This window comes from Parasteatoda tepidariorum, chromosome 7, assembly GCF_982258835.1.
Source record: "Parasteatoda tepidariorum strain Cologne lab strain chromosome 7, Ptep-v5.0, whole genome shotgun sequence".
Taxonomy (NCBI): Eukaryota; Metazoa; Arthropoda; class Arachnida; order Araneae; family Theridiidae; genus Parasteatoda; species Parasteatoda tepidariorum.
The window spans coordinates 102,119,642-102,134,676 of NC_141761.1; the positions used below are offsets into that span (position 1 = coordinate 102,119,642).

The 15,035-nt window shown below is 27.2% G+C and overlaps 1 long non-coding RNA gene across 3 annotated transcripts; it reads right to left on the minus strand.

Moving 5' to 3' along the window:
* Positions 1-4,472: 4,472 nt before the first annotated feature.
* LOC147807354 (uncharacterized) lies at positions 4,473-12,449 on the minus strand. 3 transcript variants are annotated; one of them, XR_015435639.1, is made up of 5 exons: positions 12,142-12,449; positions 10,407-10,436; positions 9,008-9,041; positions 8,334-8,378; positions 4,473-4,642 (listed from the first exon to the last, which is right to left on the minus strand). It is a non-coding gene; the product is annotated as an uncharacterized LOC147807354 (long non-coding RNA). The 3 variants fall into 3 exon arrangements; XR_015435641.1 differs by lacking the exon at positions 10,407-10,436 and having other exon boundaries at positions 11,737-12,448; XR_015435640.1 differs by lacking the exon at positions 10,407-10,436 and having other exon boundaries at positions 12,142-12,446.
* Between the last annotated feature and the right edge of the window lie 2,586 nt (positions 12,450-15,035).

A 15,035-nucleotide genomic window follows, 5' to 3' on the forward strand; every position in this document is an offset into this window, starting at 1 on the left:
TTTTTATTTAAAGTACGGATAAAATAGATTCTATGTCAGTTTGGTCATTTTAGGAGAGTTATTTCAAATGTATCAAAAGTAAGGAAATAGAGTTTCAAACACTCTAAAAAAATTCGATTGAACGATACTGTTATTGAACGATAACATAAAGATCAGCATTGAATGATACTATCGTTAATTTGGATCATAATTTCGTAGAAATTTTATGAAACCTTAGAAAGATAAGCATTTGAGCCATATTTCCGTTTAATTTCAAAATTAGTATATTGTAATGAAGTTTAAGATAGTTTAACTTGCTCGATAATGTGGTCTTATTAATTACGGATTAAGCTGCACAGTGTTGTGGTTTAGATTGCTCCATGTTATTAGTCTTTTAGTTTGAAAGCAAAAGAAATTGTATCGATTACTCACGAAACAATGAAAACATGTATATCAGATAGCTTTGTACTTCATTGGAAGGCTAGTTTACAATTTAGCGACCTTTAATGACTCTTTCTCTTCTGGAAATTTTCCCTTTTATTGTAGTTGGTTGAAATTGTAGTGCAAGCTTTTATTTCCTTTAATATTTGTGACCTAAATTTAAAAAAAAATCAATAATCAAGTTTTTTTTAATGAAGAGAATGCAAATATTAGTTCAGTGGGTGGTGAAACGCAGCTAGATTTTAAAATCGCTATCGGGAGGATTTTAGATACAACTAACTATTACTTTTGTTGTACTTTTACTTGATAAACTTGATTGCCTATGAATTCTACTTGAACTTTGATAAAGGAACTCCAAGAAAAATATTTGGGCAAAGATACCAGAATTTGGTGACATTTGCCATGTTTTTTGTTCTATGGGAACACCAAAAAGCTCGATATTTTTTACCAATGTGCTTTGGTATTGATTTTGGTAAAAACAGCAATTAAATCTGGTTTTATAACAAATGATACAATTTGATAAATGTCTCAAAATTTTATAAACCGTTATACCTTAGAGTATGGTATAAAAGCCCTTTATTTAGTTAAATTTACTTTTCTGTTATGTATTTTTAACTAAATGAGTGGTAATAAGGACTATAATTTTGAAGACCAGAATTTTCTGTTATATTGTTATCATATGAATTAAAAAATTACCCTAATGAAATAGTTTAAATATCGCTTATTTTGGTTTTATCACCAGAATTTTCTTTTTTTTAACCAGAAATGCCATTACTATACAGTGCGGTAATTTAACCAGATTTTATTTCGTCTTGTATCTATAAATAAAATATCATGCAAATTTGGCGCAATTTTAATGAAGTATTTAATTGTATCAAATTATATTTAACCATATTTTCGCTCAATTTTAAACGTTTGTTATAAGAAAAAGTTTCAGGTGGTTCAATTTGCAGGATATAGCTCAACTTAGCAACATAATAAGAATACAACAAATGTAAAAAATTTTTTATTCACCATCTTCCAAAACTTTCAGTACGTTAGTAGATAAAAGAGCTTAATTCAACACAGTCTTTATAAGCATTTTGTCTAAAAATAAGTACGCATTTAAATGTCTAATTTATTAAAATCATATTTATAATGAGTCTGCATCGCGAAAAATGATATTTGCAGCTCTTTTCAGATGGGAGTTATTATCATTTTTTCTGGTGAAAGTTCATTCCGTATTTTAATAGATCCCGGGATAATACTTACATAGATGCTTTTTTTTCAGAATAAATGCATAAAATTTCGTAAAAAAAACATTTGCTTAATGATTGTATAGAGGATTCATTTAAGGAATAAATGTAGAAAAAAGAAAAAAAAGCCTATTAAGTGAGATTACAGCCCCTGTCACAAGGGGATTATTCAAAAATATTCTGCTTTTTTTCACAATTCCAAATTTTCCAAGCAATAAAAGTGTTTACGTTAAGTGCTTTTATTAAAGAATTGCTTTCTAAAAATTTTTATTACGATTTTTTGAAATCGTCGAGATATTTTAATATATCAAGATGTGATGTACGGTATGCAAAATAAAAAAGAGAACATCTTCTTAATTCCTTAATCGAATTAGATCTGAAACTATCAAATTGGATCCAAGGAAATCAAATTATTAGTGATTGAATTTATGTGTACCAACTAAAGTGTTATTATAGTTTTTAAAGGAAAATAATAGATTTATGATCAAATGTATTTTAAGACACAGAATCAGACACAAAAACGCACTTTTTGCGTATAAATACGATATTTTTTCGAAGACTTTAAATCTCGACCCTAAATGATGGAGAATAGCTATTGTCTGACCAATAGTACCATTTTAAGAACAGTCTCTCGAATAATTAAGAATGCATATTAGAACTCAAAGTTCATTAAGTTGCCGAAGATATGGTCGTCACATGTTTTTTTTTTTTATTTTGCGCACTACGAAGTTTCGCGTGGTCAATTTCTCGAAAAAAAATTTTTTTATTAGTTTCTAAATATCTCCATTTAAATTATGGGTAATTTAATGTTTTAAAGGATGTAAAAAACTAATTTAATTTAAAATTAAAAAAAATAATTCTAAATATGTTTTTTTTTTACGCAGTTATAAAACACATTAATCCTTGGAAAAATATGTTTTTTTTTCTTCTTTTTTTTTTTTTTTTACTGAGTGCAAATTGTACTTGAGTTATTGCGGGGTACAAAATATTAATATCTATACATAATAACAAACGCGGCTGTGAGTGCGTCTGTTTGTCGATAATCACAATATATCGCCCCAGAAGCCTCGCCCAGGCACGAAACTCGGCACATAATTGTGTTTTGACATAATGAAGAAGTATTTTTTTTCTTTTTCAAAAATTTGGATTAGTTTTTTAGTTATCAGTCATTTTGTAAGAAAATCAATGCTTTTTAGTCTTCAAGGAGCCATATTCAAAAAACTATTAAAACATGCATATACTTTTCTCCACTCTTATAAAGGTATGCTCATGCGAACCTTACAATTGAAATATTAATTTTCGACAACTTAAGCCAATAATATACGAAGGAATTAATAATTTAATTGTTTACATTTATCAAAGTGGAGAAAAGTTTAACTTTTGTATTAAAAATGTGACAACATATTCGATACGTAAATAGAACGCTTCGCTTTGATATATTTGTCGCTGTTCATAATTGTTATAATCAGTTTTTCTTCTTCTTTCCACGCTCTACTTATTTTTCTTAAGCGAAGACGATAATTTTTGTAGCGATATAGAAATAGAAATTGATACCACAAAAAATTATATTGAAATAGAAATTGATACCATCCAAAATTAATTCGTTTTCGTGTTCTTTTCATGTATTTAGCATTTTAGTTTTTTTTTCTTAATCGCTGTTTTCTGAGGCCGTTTTTCTTAAAAAAAAAACAAGTCTCCACCTGATAGTTATATTATAGGTTAGGTTACCATAGGCCTTAGGTTACCATAGCAAAGTTACATCTTCAAACATCTTTAAGAGCTATAACACATCTGCAGCAGAACTGGATATGCCCAGCAAAAACAAATCTGTAGGTCCAGCACCACAAAACTGCTGTTTGCCACCAGCTAAAGCGACGGGTCTGTGCCGGCAAAAGTCACTTTCAACTGTACTAAAGTGAATGGCTGGCCTTCTGTCGAGCCAACAATACCGGCCTATCGATGGCCGGTAGTACCTAACCCAGCAGTTACTGTCTAAAACGCGCTGGGTGAGTGATTGCCCGACATTTTCCAGTAGAGGGTAATCAATGAATCAATAATTGAGGGCCAGCAATTTATATACACCCAGCAGCATCCCTTTAGTTTATAGAGGTTTACGAGAGGTCATTGACCTAGTTACAGGAGTAATTAAAACCCACAAACCTAATTTTTATTTAATTCAATTAGCTAAATAAATATCTAGCTATCTAATACATTTCTGAATAAATTATTAATATATGAACTAAGAAAATATTTCTAGGTTAATTTTTTCATTTAAATTGTTTTATGCAAAGAATATTTTTTACACAGTTCAACCCCTTAGTCCTAAAGATTTGCTGTGCACAATCTATGCTTCCACTTATCAATACATTTTTAAACTAGGTAAACATATGTAATAATCTTTTCTTTACAGTGATATTCTACTTAAAAGCAGAATAATAAAACTGCTGTCCAGAATTATGAAAATTCTGTATCTCACAAGTAATTTTTCAAGTTTTAACTTGAAGTCAATATATATGTCTATAATAGCTTGTAGTCAGTATATATATGTTTTAAAATAAAAGCTGTGTTCTTAAGGAATCTAGTGATACTATTGTACCCTATACAAAAATAAATACAACCTACAGCCGATAATATTAAGAGGCTGTCCAGAGATGATCATTTAGTGCGATACTGATCATGAATTCATGTTTTACTGATTATATTTAGTCTTGCAGCAAATTTAACAAAAAATAGGTGTATTGGACAAAAATGTACTAATGTAGATAGTCATGTAATGAATTGAATGTACCCTGAAATTAGTTAAATGAATAATCAACATTGTCTCTTGCAAACATTTTATTATACAAAGACATACAAATACAAAGACATAATCTTAATCAATACAAATATTACACAAATTTCAATTTAATTTTAAAAATAATAAAAACAACAGAGAAATCATATCTTTGTCTACATAGAATCACTTGGAATAGCACAGAAGAGTTCTCCTGAAAGAGAGGATAATAAAATAAAAATTATGCAAATCGTATATTTTAAAAACATAAGTATTTTTGTGAAAATGAGCTTTTAAAACTAAAATTTCTATCGAAAAGTTTTTGCTTTTATCATTTCATTGATAAATTTTGACTCATCAAATTAGTCTTCAAATTAGTAACACCATGCAAAACATACACCTGTCTTATAATTTAGAAAGATTTTGAACATAAAATTCCTTTCTGAATGAAATTATTGAATATTGACCCACGAATCCATTAAGATTGACAACTAGTACATGAAAATCTAACTGTTAAATGAAAAGTTATTCAGGGTGTTTAATTTTGTGCTCACCTTTTCTCAGAAAATATTTAATTTTAAAAAACATGCAGTTTTTTCTTCATTAATTTTATGGTGCTCAATTTTATTGCATTTAATATTTAAAACAATTATGATATTCTAATGTAAATTATTGTTTCAAGGAAAGGTATAGAAGAAAAATTACTTTTAAATATATATTACTTACATGCACGAATGTATCAATAGTATTTCTTTTTCGCTTTACTTTTATGATTAAATTTTTAATTGTATACCCTTGACAAAAAAAATTTCAAAATTTACAACATTTTTCATATTAAAATAGGCATCAAAACAATAATATGTATTGAATTGAAACCAGAATTGAAACCATATGAAAAAAGGTTGCTCAAAATTTGCTAGTTAAAAAGGCAGATAATTTTACAATTCTGTAATAACTTTATAAATAAATAAATTCTTAAATTACTTTAATGGTGATGCTTTGTGAAATTAATGTTTTCCTCATATAAAAAACACAAGAACTAGATAAGAATAACAACAGATTTGACCAATGTCACGATTTCCGTAATGTCTTTATATAACTGGTATAGATGTAAGACAAAAAATGAAAAGTTTACATAAATATTAATAACATTGTTTACATCTCTGATGAAATTTCTTTTCTTCAAATTTTTTTATTAATTTAGTTCCTTCTTTTAACAAAAAATATTTGTTAAATACTCCATTACTATGCCTAGGAATAAAAAAGGGAAAGGTGCTTCCTAAAAAAAAAAGGGTACACCGAGTTTTTAAAGGGCTTTTAATTAACACCGTAAATAGTTAACAAAATGTGTACTATTATGTAACAGCTGAATTCGATTCTTAACAACTGTAAAATTACCATCCTATACCTACTATTTTACATGTATATTTCAAAAAGTAGTTCTCACCCATTATCAAAATGAGAAAAATTTGTAGCTTACAAAGAAAAAAAACATGCTAATAGAAAATCATTGTGCAATAGAAAAAAATATTGTTAAACTTGAAGGCTTTTTCCATAATTTAAACTATTAACTAATAAACGATTAATTAAAAATAAATATTGAAAGGTACATATTTTTAAAAAAAATATTCATTTCAAATTTTTTTAAAAAATCTTTTAATAAACTTATTGATACTAAAAAAATCTTTTAAAAATTTAACCAGTTGAGAATTAACAAAGTAAATATTTGTAATGGTATCTGAATCAAACTTATTAACACGAATAATTTTAAAAGTGTGTAATCATCATTTACACATTAAATTTTTTAAAAGGAATATTATCAGACAGTGTCGTCAAAGGGCAGTGAGGACGGTTGGCCCTTCTCGAGGAGGTACACTGCATTTTTATTTGATACAGAAAAATTAGTTGTCATTTTCTGTAGATTAGAATAGCAGGAGTTGCACATTAACCACTTTCAACATATACTTTTCGAATTCTAGCAAATAAACTCTGTAATAGGATACACACATTATGGGCCACAAATAAAAAGAAACAAAACTTATTTAAATCTAATGAATAATTCAGAGAAAAATTAGACTGAAAACATTTAAACCTGTTTGATTGCCCAAGGACAGGAGCGTTACAATGGGCGTTTCCTTATTATAGACTTTTTTCCCTTTTTTTTTTTAAATTGCAGGCATTGGGGGGTTGTCCCATTGGCCACAGGAATGCCAGAACTACTACTTTCTTCTCGTTACCCAGTGGGCACCTGTGGTGAAGCAGGGTCGCCCACGTCACACAACCACAACCCGTTTATAGGGCGGAAAGTTAAAAAAGAATCTTTAATAACTTCAACATTTCAATATGCAATTAAACTGGTTCTGATGTTTTTCATCTCGTTTAACTCATAAAATCGTAAGATTTCTATAATCTTTTTGCTTCTGTCGCACTTAAATGTTAGTTTAGAGATTCCTAATGTGTTTACATTTTAAACTTCTGTTTCAAGAAAACTTTTTTGTTTTTAAAAAGGTAGGTGTATATATTTTTGCCAAATAAAAATATTTTGTACTATTGAAGAATAGATAAATAAGTGAAATGTAGGTGTTATTAACATTATTTCTTAGTTACCATAAATTAAATTTACTTACACATTTTATTAAGAATTTTTTAACTTTTACGGGGCATTTTATTTGCTTGGACTAAAAAATTGTTCTTATCGCAAAAATTTTTTCTACCAAATAATGTCTTAGAAGGCATTCAATATTGTACAGGTTAGTTTCAAGATGCTTCAAATCAGTACTTTGTCGTTACTTTTTTTTTTTTCTCTTTAACCTACACGTTTTTAAGCTATGTTAACAAGGTAGGTTTTTAAATATGATTGTGTTTTCACAATCAAAATCTTACTGTACTTAATAAAATTTTTAAAAAAATATTTTATATACATCAATAAAATTTATAAATATAACACTTTTTTTCATTGAATAGGGAAGTGAACGATTAAAATGAAAATTAATAACCATTATTAAAATATAAAACTACATACAGTGACCAATCACTTCTGCGCCACCTCTTTTATGTGCCTTTTGCATATATACAAAGGTTTTCAAAGGCCCTTGATCATTATATAGGAAAATAATAATAATTATAATTCTTTATGCATCATTCAGAAAATAAATATTTCAATTCAGCACACAATTTTTTTTTAAAAGTCTAAAATTTTGATTTTATTTTTTGTTTAAATAGAAAAAAATAATCCAATTTTTTAGAAAAAGTTTTCAGTTTAAAGCAAATAAACAATCTTCGTTACAGATAAAAGGAAATAAGTTACTGGATCTAGTAATACAGTTCATTTTTCTTCCCTATGGGATTTTTTTCACCTTTATTGTTTCTAGGAAGACATTTTTTTTATATGAATTTGAATAAGGTGTCTTATCTATCACACCACCCACATTGAAACCACCATATATACCACCCATATGCTTTCAAAATTTATCTAGCAGTGTCTTTCCCCCCACCAATTAAAACGTTAGTTTTTGGTCAAGGAATGTAAAGCTATAGCGATTACTATTACTCAGTTTACGCGAAAACAGAGACGACAAAAACATTACTCGAAATCATTAAAAACAATTAGAAGGTTTAGCCGCTATTCACGACTATTTGTAGTTTTATTCAGCTATTGAAACTTTTCTATCTAGCTTTTCTTATTTGTATGAACTTACTGTTTTTAAAATCTTATGGACTTTTTCTCTTGGTCCCAAAGACTGAAGCATAATGAGAATTCACTGTATTTTATAAATGAATTCGCTTAATACATTAAAATGTCCCTAATCCTTCTTTAAAATCATAATTCAAATAATACTTCTCAAAATAATAAATTATTTATGCACATCAAAGATTCTGCAGATGATAAAAGTAATAAAACTTACAGAAATTCATGGTGGACTGGCACAGGTTTACCAACATTTGAAGAGCTAAAAGGGAAAAAAAAAGGGTCTTATTTTTATGTAAATATTAACTTGAGATATACAGTAAAAAAATTTTTCAGTAAACTTTTAGCAGAAATTTAAAAAACATTATACAACGGATACCCAGAAAGATTAAGTAAAAATTAGAATAATATTTTTTAGAAATTTGAATGAGAAAAATAACTTGCAGGCTACGAAATTTTATTAACAGAATCGTCATCAATAAAACAACAAAATTTTCTAAGTTCGCCTCTAGGATCACAAAATATAAGGCCAGCGTTTAAAATCTTCCAAAGAGTTAATTGAAATTTATTTTTTTATTTCCACTTAAAGATTCTCCACAAAAAATTATTGTAAATTTAGCTTTCGCTGAATCTGAAGCTTTTCTTATGTGCATGAACTTACTGTTTTTAAAATCTTATACACTTTTTCTCTTGGTCCCAAAAACTGATGCATAAGGGAGAATTCACTGCACTTTATAAATAAATTTGCTTTATACATTAAAATGTCCCTAATTCTTCTTTAAAATCATAATTCAAGTAATAATAATTAAAATACTACTTCTCAAAGTACCTAATATTAAATTAATTATGTACATCCAAGATTCTGCATATGATAAAAGTTAAAAAACTTACTGAAATTCATGGTGGACTGGCACAGGTTGAAAAGCTAAAAGGAAAAAAAAGGTCATATTTTTATGTAAATATTACCTTGTATACAGTAAAAATATTTTACGGTAAACTCTTAGCAGAAATTTAAAAAGCATTACCCAATGGACACCCAGAAAGATTAAATAAAAATTAAAATATTTTTTAGAAATTAGAATGAGAAAAATAACTTGTAGGCCAGGAAATTTAGAATGAGAAAAATAACTTTTCGACCAGGAAATTTTATTAACAGAATTGTCAACAATAAAAAAAAAAAACACAAAATATAAGGTTAGCATTGAAAATCTTCCTAAGAGTTAATTGAAATTTATTTTTTTATTCCCACTAATAGATTCTCGGCAAAAAATTATTGTAAATTTAGCTTTTGCTGAATCTGAAGCTTTTCTTATTTGCATGAACTTACTGTTTTTTAAATCTTATACGCTTTTTCTCTTGGTCCCAAAGACTGGTGCATAAGTGAGAATTCACTGTACTTTATAAATGAATTCACTTAATACATTAAAATGTCCTTAATCCTTCTTTAAAATCATAATTCAAATAATAATAATTAAAATATTACTTCTCAAAATAATATTAAATTATTTATGCACATCAAAGATTCTGCAGATGATGGAAAAAAAAAAAAAGTTAATTGATAAATCATTTTAATTATTAATAAATTTAAAAATTTGTATCAGGGGAATTGGTTGGTAATAGTTGCTTTTCTCAATTTAATTTATGTAAAATAGAACAGTTTCACATAAAAGTCATTTTTGAAATTTAATTTATTTTGAAAAAAACTTTTCAAATTGATTATAATCAAATTTTTGTCGTTTCCATATGGTTCGACCCCTAGTACAATAATTTAAAATATGTGCGTTTAAACCCTCACTTTGCTGTGGTCAGACTGACAGGCAAACAACAACTATTTTGCTCAAGCCAAAACAGATTATGAAAATAAAATAAGAAAATTATCAATAAAAAAAAAGCGGCTAGATTTTTTCGTTAAGCCGTGTTTCAAACTACTCGTAAATTTACGTTTAAATTAGTGTTCAATGGAATCTAATATTAAAGCATATTGTGTCTAATAAACTATTATTAATAATTATATTAGTCTAGCACTTCCATACAAAGCTCAATATAAGGATTTGATATTTAGTTTAAGAAAAAAAAAATTCCTTTAAGTGATAAGATGTAAGTTGTCAATGGAATAAGAGTTGAATTTGGAGCACTTCAGCTACTTGGAAAGTGAAGTTGATGAGAACAGAGGCGCAGTACTTCACCCAGTTGGAAAATAGTAGAAATTTCAATTGCAAGTTACCATTGTTACAAACATGAAAGCGAAATAATTCAATAAATAATTAATACATTAAGTAATAAAACTTACAGAAATTCATGGAGGACTGGCACAGGTTTTCTAACATTTAAAGAGGTAAAAGAAAAAAAAAGGTCTTACTTTCATGTGAATATTAACTTGAGATATACAGTAAAAAAAATTTCGCTTAACTTTCAGCAAAAATTTAAAAAGCATTACACAACGGGCACTCAAAACGTTTGAATGAAAATTAGAATAATATTTTTCAGAAATTAGAATGAGAAAAATAACTTGTAGGTCAGGAAATTTTCTTAACAGAATTGTCAACAATAAAACAACAAAATTTTCTAAGTTCGGCTCTAGGATCACAAAATATAAGGTTAGCATTGAAAATCTTTCAAGGAGTTAATTGAAAAACTTTTATTTCCACTGAAAGATTCTCTGCAAAAAATTATTATAAATTTAGCTTTCAGTGATTTGGAAGCAGTTATAACTTGTTTTCTCAATAGAATACAAGTTAAATTTGAAGCACCTCGGCTACTTCGAAAGTGGTCAAACATCCTTTTAAGAAGTTGTACTTGTAAATAAAATGGTATTATATTCTGTCTATAGCGGTCAGGAAATGATTGTAATTTAAATTGTCAACAAGTACAGAGCTCCTGTAGATTTTAGTACTCTAACTAGTCGAAAAGTAGAAATTTTGATCGCATGTTACCAATACGAGTGCGAGTTCATTAAATTAATAATAAACACAGCAAGAAATAAGAAAACCTATAGAAATTCATGGAGAGCGCTAACAGGTTTTCTAACATTTTTAAAACTAATAGAAAAAGAGTTGTTTGTTATTTTTATTGAGTATGAATTTTGTTTTCATATTGTATTGAACTTTTATATATTTTTGTAATCCCTATAAAAATCGGGCATTATTTTATATGAATATTAACTTGAAATTCACAATAAAAACATTATTCACTTAACTCTTAACAAAAATTATGAAGTAACTTAACATTGATTTCAAAATATAAAAGAATTTTGTAATATTTTTTTTTTGTATAAGTGGTGTTAGCCAATAGACAATTAAGTATGAGCAACTGCGTGCTAAAAAACTTTACATAATCTATATTTTTTTAGGTTGTTTAAGAATTCACAGCACGATTCTTCGCAATTATTTATATTAACATGTACAAATAAATTTTTCATCTTAATTTAAACTATTTAGTATAAATTATTAAACCTTTACCTATTTTTACACTTGAATTTAGCTCAAAAATTTCATTAAAATGAAATACATATAACAGAAACAATTTTTAATATTACTAACAGCAATTAGTTAACTAAAATCTAAATATTATTTAACATAAAGAAATAAGTTTTAATGAAAATTCTTGATTATTATACAAACCTATTTTCATAATATACTTAGATAAACCTGATTTATATCATATGCTACAACATATTATGAATTGCACTTAAAGAGTCATCATACAACAGAATTTATATTTGTTTTTGGCGTGCTACTGCTCGATTGTCGCTAAAAATTTGGCGGCGATCTTGGTGTTGATAAAACATTTGTCTGTACATTGAATTGAATTTAATATTTTTTATTATTCTATCTTAGAAAGGTGTTAATTATGATGTATTAATTGAATAAAGATGATTGCCAATCTAAAACATAGCGCCAAAACAGCACTTCAAACGCGGTTCTTTGTAAACCGAAATCTGCACGTCGTAAACATATTTGAACAATAGTAAATCAAAAATGATTAAAATAATAACTTCAATGTAATAGAAAAAAATAAAACCTTACCTTTTTTGAAAATTATAAGAATCCAACGTGCTTCTTTTTCTAAACAATAAATTCACAGTTACAGTTACTCGTACAACCGCTTCACTGGCGGCAGCAGACAACTTTAACTTGGTGGCCCATTGGGTAGATACAGACTGACGGTATGCGGCTGTTTGTAATGTACAGGCCCAACACTTCCTACAATGTTGGCAAAAGTTCATAGGGTGGCCCAGCAATCAACCCAGCTGACAGTAATTTGCACCTTCACTTTTCAATCAGTACCGTCAGTAATTTCGAAGATGGCCAGAACTTATGTTTTTGCTGGGTGAAGACAAAATTGCAGGACAGGAACATTTGAATTGTCCACTAATCTTCAGATTTCCTGCTATATTTTAAAAAACTTTATTTGTGAAAACCTTTAGCGTGGCGGACAGCTGGCCGCCTTAGTAGTTAATAATAAATACTGCAATAGTTGTTCTTACCTCTGATCCCTCTTGTAACTTACCTTTTTGCTATCAAAACTAATCTTATATTTCAAGGGCCCAAATCCGAATTCATCTAAATAAAAAGTATGGTTATTCAGAGAAAGTACGTTTTAAGATTTGAAATTGATTCATTAACTTTCAGATATATTGAACATTCTCTGCCAGTCAAAAGATTCTATTTATTCCATATTACCTTGCAGAGAATTGGAATTATGGAACTAACATCAATGAACGTAAAGGTCGTTTTCAGATTCCATTCCTTGCAACAAAAAAAATAAACAAATTCCGTTAGAAAATCTTCTCGAAATCTTTAAGAAAATGAGGTATTTTGATATAAAGTATAATTATCCTAAGATAAATATTTCTCTTTATAATGTGACATCTCAAAAAAAAAGAAGGAATTAATATCGTAAATCTAAATTCATTTTTAAAAAAAAGGAAACAGACTTAGAATGAACTGATTAATTTCTAACAGTTGGAAAAATTTAAAAAAAGAAAAAAGGATATAGTCAGCTTTAAGCTGGCACGATAGGAAAAATAAAATTGGTAAAAGACATAGGAATAAGAAATTAGTGCTGCCATCTATATTTAATAGAACGTTAAAATTATTTTTTAAGTAAAAAGTTAAATAAATAAAAGAAAAAAGTTAATTATAAATATGTATATAACGAGTATTAAAATTTTCTCCATATGTTGAGAAAATATGATGAAAATTTTAATAGAGATTTATGAAAAAAGAAAAGGAAAAATAATTAAAAAAAAAATTTTTTTTTAACAAAATTTTTTTAAAATTTTTTATTAATATATTTTGCTTTGGTTATATGAAAACAATATTAGGAAGCACTCTTTTTTGCTGATATAATTGTGTAAGCAGATGACAAGATTATGTCCTTTCATAATTTTGTTTTCGGCTTTTTAATTTATTTTAATAATAATTTTTTTGTTAACAAAAATTATTATTTTGAAATATTTTTCTTCTTGTCTTTTCATATATCTTTATGATATTTCCATGTTTTGTCTACATTTTAACTCCTTTTATGTGAACACAAAATGAAGATAAAACAAAGGAAAATAACAGTAATATGAAGAAAAAAAAGGGGGGAAGTAAAATAATAATAAAAAAATAACAAACAACTGAAAAAAAAAATATAAATTTTTTTTTCAAAAATCCGGAAAATAAAAGATATAATCTTTTCATCAGCCCACATGATTGTATCCGCAAAATAGAGTGCTTTCTGATATTGTATCAATATAGCCAAAGCAAAATATATTATTACAATAGTGTGAGGAGCACTAAAAAAATATTTTACAAAATTACAAGAAAAAAGAAGTAGAACACAATAAGTAAAAATAACACGTAAAAACAGAAAATAAAAAAAAATAAAAAACAGAATAATACAAAATCTATAAAGCGAGTATCGAATTCAAATGTACCTACATGAACGGAAAATTTTTCAAGAATGATTTGAAAAATATTTCCGTAACAAGATTGCCAGATTGCAAAATATGAAAACAAAAGCGAAAATTGAGCGTAACTAGAGGAGTTTTGATTTAAAGTGCCGTTCTTACTGCATTGCTGAAGTGCGTTTGATTTGCTAGTTACCAAGGATGGGCCCGAAATGGATGTGCGCAAGGTAATATTATACTGGATAATTTAAAGAAGTTGACCATAAGTAATTTTAGAAAATAAATATTTATTTAAGAAAAAAAATTTAAAATAGAAAAAAGAAACATGAATTGCCTGATTTGCACATATAATTTTAGCCACAGATTTGCCCGAAATGGATTTGCATATGGAAAAAAAATTTTTATAAATTAATAAATAAATTTTTCAGTAAATTGGATACTTATTACATATATATATATATATATATATATATATATATATATATATATATATATATATATATATATATATATATATATATATATATATATATATATATCTGAGCAATATCTGAATCATACCATGTATGAAGTGGATGGAATGGAATCCTTTTATATCTGCTATACCAGAACTATATTTCGGGTTACGGTCATGAGTTCAACCCTTCAGTTACGGAAGAAAAGTTAGTCTTTCCTTTCCCGCATACTGAATCGATGAATATGATTGAAGAATTTTTCCAGGAAAAGTTCGGGACAACTTTTTTTTTCTTTCGAAAACGTATTGCATGACTTATTTTATAGTCGGTATAGCCTTGGAAAAATTCTTTATGAAAAGAAGTCACGTCTTAAATTTGAAACATCTAAACAGTCGAAGTTTTTTTTTTTTTTATTCTTTGAGAATTTTCTATAGCGATTATGCAAAATAACTTTTCTCAAAATCTTGTATTTTTTATAAAATATAGTTTTTTTTTCAGAGGGTTTAAAAGAAAGACTGACTACGCTTTTAAATTCAGCAGGTTTTATAACATATTCAATACCTTTCTG